The sequence below is a fragment of the Hydractinia symbiolongicarpus genome, chromosome 2 (genome assembly GCF_029227915.1).
Source record: "Hydractinia symbiolongicarpus strain clone_291-10 chromosome 2, HSymV2.1, whole genome shotgun sequence".
NCBI classification, from domain to species: domain Eukaryota; kingdom Metazoa; phylum Cnidaria; class Hydrozoa; order Anthoathecata; family Hydractiniidae; genus Hydractinia; species Hydractinia symbiolongicarpus.
The window spans coordinates 15,042,560-15,051,277 of NC_079876.1; the positions used below are offsets into that span (position 1 = coordinate 15,042,560).

Here is an 8,718-nt window from a genome sequence, read left to right on the forward strand (position 1 = left end):
TGCCAAACACGCTATTATTCCTCAGCTTAAAAAGGTCTTTATTAAAATCATTTTTAGCTGTATTTTCTAGAGTTCTATAAAAGGTCGTCGCGCTTATATGTGGTATGCGATCTAGAGTCCACCACCAAAAATCCTCTCGCGCTTCTCTCTCGACTTCATCGTGCAGCGTCGTCCGTCCACCAATTTGCTCCCTCGCTCTGTTATAATAAAAAGTAACAGTGTCTCGCAGGCTCTGCAGTCTCTCTGCAAGAGCATCACGTGTTACTGCTACTGGCACTGAGACAGCACTATATAATTTACTGATTACATTCTTGAACCAACTCATTTCTCTTTATTATAAGTACATTCAGACTTTAACTAACAGCGGTCGCAATTTGAGTAGGGAATTTCCATATTCAAACAGATTTGCGCATGCGCGTTTTTCAGCAGTTTTGTCGAGTGCCGTCATGATGTCAGCAAATTTGTCGAGTGCCGTCATGATGTCACGTGTTTTACTCATTTGAAGCATGATGAAATCTGTGACGTCACAGATTTTTTAGGGGGTCTAAAAGCAGCGTTTTTAATAGGGTTTGACCGTCGAAAACCTAAAGCGTACTTTAATTACCTCCCTACTCTAGCTGAGGTGCTCAAGTCATATGAATTACTCCCAATCTAACCTCTTTATCTGTGTTGTTAAAGGAATCCTATCCCAAAAACAACCATGTTCTGCTTCGAAAGTAATTCTCGAAGCATTTTTTAGAAAGATATTTATTGATAAATTACCAACACTGTTTCTTTATGCGTTTCAAAATTTTTCTCATGTTGTGAAATTATGGATTCTTTAGAATAACAGTTTTTCCTTGTTTCCGATCAATAGCCTCATTTCAAACTCTTTCTCTTTTCATAGTATAATCAAAAACATATCTTTTAAAACTATGCCTCCGTAGCCTAATGGATAAGGCATCGGCCTCCTAAGCCGGGGATTGCGGGTTCGAGTCCCGTCGGAGGTGCTTAACTCATATGAATTACCTAAAACCTATCCTCTTTATCTGTGTCGTTAACGGCATCCTGTCCCGAAAACAACCATGATCGGTTTCGAAAGTAATGCTAGAGAAATACATTTATTTATCATTTGCCAAAACTGTTTCTTGATGCGCTTCAAAATTTGTTTCATGTTGTGAAATTATGGAAACTTTAGAATAACCGTTTATCCTTGTTTCGGATCAATGGCCTCATTTCAAGCTCTTTCTCTTTTTATAGTATAATAAAAAACATATCTTTTAAAACTATGCCTCCCTGGCCTAATGGATAAGGCATCGGCCTCCTAATCGGGGATTGCGTGTCCGAGTCCCGTCGGAGATGCTTAAGTCATACGAATTACTCAAAATCTAACCTCTTTATCTACGTCGTTAAAGGCATCCTGTTCCGAAAACAACCATGATCTGTTTCGAAAGTAATTACTGAGAAATACATTTACCTATCATTTACCAAAATACTTAAAACCTATCTTCTTTATCTGTGTCGTTAAAGGCATCCTGTCCAATAAAGGACCATGATCTGTTTTGAAAGTAATGCTTGAAGCATTCTTGAGAAATACATTTATTTATCACTTACCAAAACTGTTTCTTTATGCGCTTCGAAATTTGTCTCATGTTACGAAAGAATGAATGTTCAAGTCATATGAATTACTCCCAATCTAACCTCTTTATCTGTGTCGTTAAAGGTATTCTATCACGAAAACAACCATGTTCCGTTTTGAAAGTAATACTTGATGCGTTTCAAAATTTGTTTTATTTTGCGAAATTATGAATGTTTCGGAATAACAGGGTGTCCGTGCTTCCGATCAATAGCCTCATTTCAAACTATTTCCCTTTTCATAGTATAATCAAAGACATATCTTTTAAAACTATGCCACCGTGGCCTAATGGATAAAGCATCGGCCTCCTAAGCCGGGGATTGCGAGTGCGAATCCCGTCGTAGGTGCTCAAGTCATACGAATTACTCCCAATCTAACCTCTTTATCTGTGTTGTTAAAGGAATCCTATCTCGATAACAACCATGTTCTGTTTCGAAAGTAATTCTCGAAGCATTTTTTAGAAAGACATTTATTGATAATTTACCAACACTGTTTCTTTATGCGTTTGGATTCTTTAGAATAACCGTTTTTCCTTGTTTCCGATCAATAGCTTCATTTTAAACTCTTTCTCTTTTCATAGTATAATCAAAAACATATCTTTTAAAACAATGCCTCCGTAGCCTAATGGATAAGGCATCGGCCTCCTAAGCAGGGGATTGCGGGTTCGAATCCCGTCGGAGGTGCTCAAGTCATGTAAGTTACTCAACTTCAAGCCTCCTTATGTTTAAAATTTAAGTCGTCCTGTCCTGTAAACGGCCAACTAATTTTTAGGCACAAATAGATGAGACAGTCTTGATAAAGGCACTTATTGATCATCTACCAACGCCGCTTCTTTTTCAACTTTCAAAATTTGTCTCATCTTCTGAAATCATGAATACTTTAGAATAAAGGTTTATCCTTGCTTCTAAACAATTGTGATTTTGTTAGCTCTTCTTCTTGTAATATAATTTAAAATATACAATTAAAACGAAGCGTCCGTGTCCTAATGGATAGGGCATCGGCCTCCTAAGCAGGGGATTGCAGGTCCGAGTCGCCTCGGAGGTGCTCAACTCATATAAATTACTCAAAATATAACATCTTTATCTGTGTCGTTAAAGGTATCCTATCACGAAAACAACCATGTTCTGTTTTGAAAGTAAGACTTTAGGCATTCTTGAGTAAGACATTTATTGATCATTAACCAACACTGTTTCTTTATGCGTTTCAAAATTTGTCCATGTTGTGAAATTATGGATACTTTAGAATAACCGTTTATCCTTGTTTCCGATCAATAGCCTCATTTCAAACTCTTTCTCCTTTTACAGTATAATCAAAGACATATCTTTTAAAACTATGCCTCCGAGGCCTAATGGATAACGCATCGGCCTCCTAAGCCGGGGATTGCGGGTTCGAGTCCCGTCGGATGTGCTCAACTCATATGAATTACTTAAAACCTATCCTCTTTATCTGTGTCGTTAACGGCATCCTGTCCCGAAAACAACCATGATCTGTTTCGAAAGTAATACTAGAGAAATACATTTATTTATCATTTGCCAAAACTGTTTCTTGATGCGCTTCAAAATTTGTTTCATGTTGTGAAATTATTGATACTTTAGAATAACCGTTTATCCTTGTTTCGAATCAATAGCCTCATTTCAAGCTCTTTCTCTTTTTATAGTATAATAAAAAACATATCTTTTAAAACTATGCCTCCCTGGCCTAATGGATAAGGCATCGGCCTCGTAATCCGGGGATTGCGGGTCCGAGTCCCGTCGGAGATGCTTAAGTCATATGAATTACTCAAAATCTAACCTCTTTATATATGTCGTTAAAGGCATCCTGTCCCGAAAACAACCATGATCTTCTTCGAAAGTAATTACTGAGAAATACATTTACCTATCATTTACCAAAATACTTAAAACCTATCTTCTTTATCTGTGTCGTTAAAGGCATCCTGTCCCATAAAAAACCATGATCTGTTTTGAAAGTATTACTTGAAGCATTCTTGAGAAATACATTTATTATCACTTACCAAAACTGTTTCTTTATGCGCTTCGAAATTTGTCTCATGTTACGAAATAATGAATGTTTCGGAATAGCCGTTTATCCTTGTTTCCGATCAATAGCGTCATTTTAAACTCTTTCTCCTTTAATAGCATAATCAAAACGTATCTTTTAAAACTATGCCTCCGTGGCCTAATGGATAAGGCATCGGCCTCCTAAGCAGGGGATTGCGGGTTCGAATCCCGTCGAAGGTGCTGAAGTCATGTAAGTTACTCAACTTCAACCCTCCTTATGTGTAAAATTTAAGACGTCCTGTCCTGTAAACGGCCAACTTATTTTTTGGCACAAATAGTTGAGACAATCTTGATAAAGGCACTTATTGATCATCTACCAACGCCGCTTTTTTTTCAACTTTCAAAATTTGTCTCATCTTCTGAAATCATGAATACTTTAGAATAAAGGTTTATCCTTGCTTCTAAACAATTGTGATTTTGTCAGCTCTTCTTCTTGTAATATAATTTAAAATATACAATTAAAACGAAGCGTCCGTGGCCTAATGGATAGGGCATCGGCCTCCTAAGCAGGGGATTGCAGGTCCGAGTCGCCTCGGAGGTGCTCAACTCATATAAATTACTCAAAATATAACATCTTTATCTGTGTCGTTAAAGGTATCCTATCACGAAAACAACCATGTTCTGTTTTGAAAGTAAGACTTTAGGCATTCTTGAGTAAGACATTTATTGATCATTAACCAACACTGTTTCTTTATGCGTTTCAAAATTTGTCCATGTTGTGAAATTATGGATACTTTAAAATAACCGTTTATCCTTGTTTCCGATCAATAGCCTCATTTCAAACTCTTTCTCCTTTTACAGTATAATCAAAGACATATCTTTTAAAACTATGCCTCCGAGGCCTAATGGATAACGCATCGGCCTCCTAAGCCGGGGATTGCGGGTTCGAGTCCCGTCGGATATGCTCAACTCATATGAATTACTTAAAACCTATCCTCTTTATCTGTGTCGTTAACGGCATCCTGTCCCGAAAACAACCATGATCTGTTTCGAAAGTAATACTAGAGAAATACATTTATTTATCATTTGCCAAAACTGTTTCTTGATGCGCTTCAAAATTTGTTTCATGTTGTGAAATTATTGATACTTTAGAATAACCGTTTATCCTTGTTTCGAATCAATAGCCTCATTTCAAGCTCTTTCTCTTTTTATAGTATAATAAAAAACATATCTTTTAAAACTATGCCTCCCTGGCCTAATGGATAAGGCATCGGCCTCGTAATCCGGGGATTGCGGGTCCGAGTCCCGTCGGAGATGCTTAAGTCATATGAATTACTCAAAATCTAACCTCTTTATATATGTCGTTAAAGGCATCCTGTCCCGAAAACAACCATGATCTTCTTCGAAAGTAATTACTGAGAAATACATTTACCTATCATTTACCAAAATACTTAAACCTATCTTCTTTATCTGTGTCGTTAAAGGCATCCTGTCCCATAAAAAACCATGATCTGTTTTGAAAGTATTACTTGAAGCATTCTTGAGAAATACATTTATTATCACTTACCAAAACTGTTTCTTTATGCGCTTCGAAATTTGTCTCATGTTACGAAATAATGAATGTTTCGGAATAGCCGTTTATCCTTGTTTCCGATCAATAGCGTCATTTTAAACTCTTTCTCCTTTTATAGCATAATCAAAACGTATCTTTTAAAACTATGCCTCCGTGGCCTAATGGATAAGGCATCGGCCTCCTAAGCAGGGGATTGCGGGTTCGAATCCCGTCGAAGGTGCTGAAGTCATGTAAGTTACTCAACTTCAACCCTCCTTATGTGTAAAATTTAAGACGTCCTGTCCTGTAAACGGCCAACTTATTTTTTGGCACAAATAGTTGAGACAATCTTGATAAAGGCACTTATTGATCATCTACCAACGCCGCTTCTTTTTCACCTTTCAAAATTTGTCTGATCTTCTGAAATCATGAATACTTTAGAATAAAGGTTTATCCTTGCTTCTGATCAATTGCGATTTTGTTAGCTCTTGTTCTTGTAATATAATTTAACATATACAATTAAAACGCAGTGTCCGTGGCCTAATGGATGGGCATCGGCCTCCTAAGCAGGGAATTGCAGGTCCGAGTCGCGTCGGAGGTGCTCAACTCATATGAATTACTCAAAATCTAACCTCTTTATCTGTGTCGTTAAAGTTATCCTATCATGAAAACAACCATGTTCCGTTTTGAAAGTAATACTTGATGCGTTTCGAAATTTGTTTTATTTTGCGAAATAATGAATGTTTCGGAATAACCGAATAACCTAAGCCGGGGATTGCGGGCTCACATCCCGTCGGAGGTGCTCAAGTCATAGGAATTACTTAAAAACTATCCTCTTTATCTGTGTCGTTAAAGGCATCCCATCCCGAAAACAACTATGATCTGTTTCGAAAGTAATACTTGAGAAATACATTTATTTATCATTTACCAAATTACTTAAAACCTATTCTCTCTATCTGTGTCGTTAAAGGCATCCTGTCCTGAAAAGAACCATGATCTGTTTTGAAAGAAATACTTAATGCATTCTTGAGAAATACATTTATTTATCATTTACTATCACTGTTTCTTTATGTGTTTCAAAATTTGTTTCATTTTGTGAAATTATGGATACTTGAGAATAACCGTTTATCCTTGTTTCGAATCAATAGCCTCATTTCAAGCTCTTTCTCTTTTTATAGTATAATAAAAAACATATCTTTTAAAACTATGCCTCCCTGGCCTAATGGATAAGGCATCGGCCTCGTAATCCGGGGATTGCGGGTCCGAGTCCCGTCGGAGATGCTTAAGTCATATGAATTACTCAAAATCTAACCTCTTTATATATGTCGTTAAAGGCATCCTGTCCCGAAAACAACCATGATCTTCTTCGAAAGTAATTACTGAGAAATACATTTACCTATCATTTACCAAAATACTTAAACCTATCTTCTTTATCTGTGTCGTTAAAGGCATCCTGTCCCATAAAAAACCATGATCTGTTTTGAAAGAAATACTTAATGCATTCTTGAGAAATACATTTATTATCACTTACCAAAACTGTTTCTTTATGCGTTTCAAATTTTGTTTCATGTTGTTAAATTATGGACACTTTAAAGTAACCGTTCATCCTTGTTTCCGATCAATAGCCTCATTCCAAGCTCTTTCTCCTTTTACAGCATAATCAAAGACATGCCTTTTCAAACTATGCCTCGTCGCCTGATGGATAAGGTATCAGCCTCCTAAGCCGGGGATTGTGGGTCCGAGTCCCGTCGGAGGTGCTTAAGTCATATGAATTACTCACAATCTAACCTCTTTATCGGTGTTGTTAAAGGAATCCTATCCCGAAAACAACCATGTTCTGTTTCGAAAGTAATTCTCGAAGCATTCTTTAGAAAGACATTTATTGATAATTTACCAACACTGTTTCTTTACGCGTTTCAAAATTTTTCTTATGTTGTGAAATTATGGATTCTTTAGAATAACCGTTTTTCCTTGTTTCCGATCAATAGCCTCATTTCAAACTTTTTTCCTTTTCATAGTATATTCAAAAACATATCTTTTAAAACTATTCCTCCGTAGCCTAATGGATAAGGCATCGGACTCCTAAGCAGGGGATTGCGGGCTCAAATCCCGTCGGAGGTGCTCAAGTCATAGGAATTACTTAAAAACTATCCTCTTTATCTGTGTCGTTAAAGGCATCCCATCCCGAAAACAACCATGATCTGTTTCGAAAGTAATACTTGAGAAATACATTTATTTATCATTTACCAAATTACTTAAAACCTATTCTCTCTATCTGTGTCGTTAAAGGCATCCTGTCCCGAAAAGAACCATGATCTGTTTTGAAAAAAAAATACTTGAAGCATTCTTGAGAAATACATTTATTTATCATTTACTATCACTGTTTTTTTATGTGTTTCAAAATTTGTTTCATTTTGTGAAATTATGGATACTTGAGAATAACTGTTTATCCTTGTTTTTGATCACTAGCCTCACTTCAAGCTCTTTCTCCTTTTACAGTATAATCAAAGACATATCTTTTAAAACAATGACTCCGTGGCCTAATGGATAAGGCATCGGCCTCCTAAGCCGGGGATTCCGGGTCCGAATCCCGTCGGTGGTTCTCAAGTCATATGAATTACTCACAATATAACCTCTTTATCTGTGTTGTTAAACGAATCCTATCCCGAAAACAAGCAATGTCTGTTTCGAAAGTAATTCTCGAAGCATTCTTTAGAAAAGCATTTATTGATAATTTAGCAACACTGTTTCTTTAAGCGTTTCGAAATTTGTCTTTTTGTGCGAAATAATGAATGTTTCGGAATAGCCGTTTATCCTTGTTTCCGATCAATAGCCTTATTTCAAACTCTTTCTCTTTTTATAGCATAATCAAGGCATATCTTTTAAAACTATGCCTCCGTGGCCTAATGGATAAGACATCGGCCTCCTAAGCCGGGGATTGCTTGTTCGAATCGCGTTGGAGGTGCTCAAGTCATGTAAATTACTTTAAACCTATCCTCTTTAACTGTGTCGTTAAAGCCATCCTGTCCCGAAAACAACCATGATCTGTTTTGAAAGTGATACTTGAAGCATTCTTGAGAAATACATTTATTCATCATTTACCAACACTGTTTCTTTATGCGTTTCAAATTTTGTTTCATGTTGTGAAATTATGGACACTTTAAAGTAACCGTTCATCCTTGTTTCCGATCAATAGCCTCATTCCAAGCTCTTTCTCCTTTTACAGCATAATCAAAGACATCCCTTTTCAAACTATGTCTCCGTGGCCTGATTGATAAATCATCGGCCTAGTAAGCCGGGGATTGCGGGTCCGAGTCCCGTCGGGGGTGCTTAAGTCATATGAAATACTTAAAACCTATCCTCTTTATCTGTGTCGTTAAAGGCATCCTGTCCCAAAAGCGACCATGATCTGTTTTGAAAGTAATACTTCAGAAATACATTTATTTATCATTCACCAAAACTGTTTCTTGATGTGCTTCGAAATTTGTCCCATGTTGTGAAATTTTGGATACTTTAAAATAACCGTTTATCCTTGTTTCCGATCAATAGCCTCA

At 36.8% G+C, this 8,718-nt stretch overlaps 2 non-coding genes across 2 annotated transcripts; both read left to right on the top strand.

Moving 5' to 3' along the window:
• The first annotated feature begins 916 nt into the window (after positions 1-916).
• Positions 917-989, top strand: Trnar-ccu (transfer RNA arginine (anticodon CCU)). Its single transcript has one exon. It is a non-coding gene; the product is annotated as a tRNA-Arg (tRNA).
• Positions 990-2,225: 1,236 nt separating this feature from the next.
• Positions 2,226-2,298, top strand: Trnar-ccu (transfer RNA arginine (anticodon CCU)). Its single transcript has one exon. It is a non-coding gene; the product is annotated as a tRNA-Arg (tRNA).
• Positions 2,299-8,718: the final 6,420 nt, after the last annotated feature.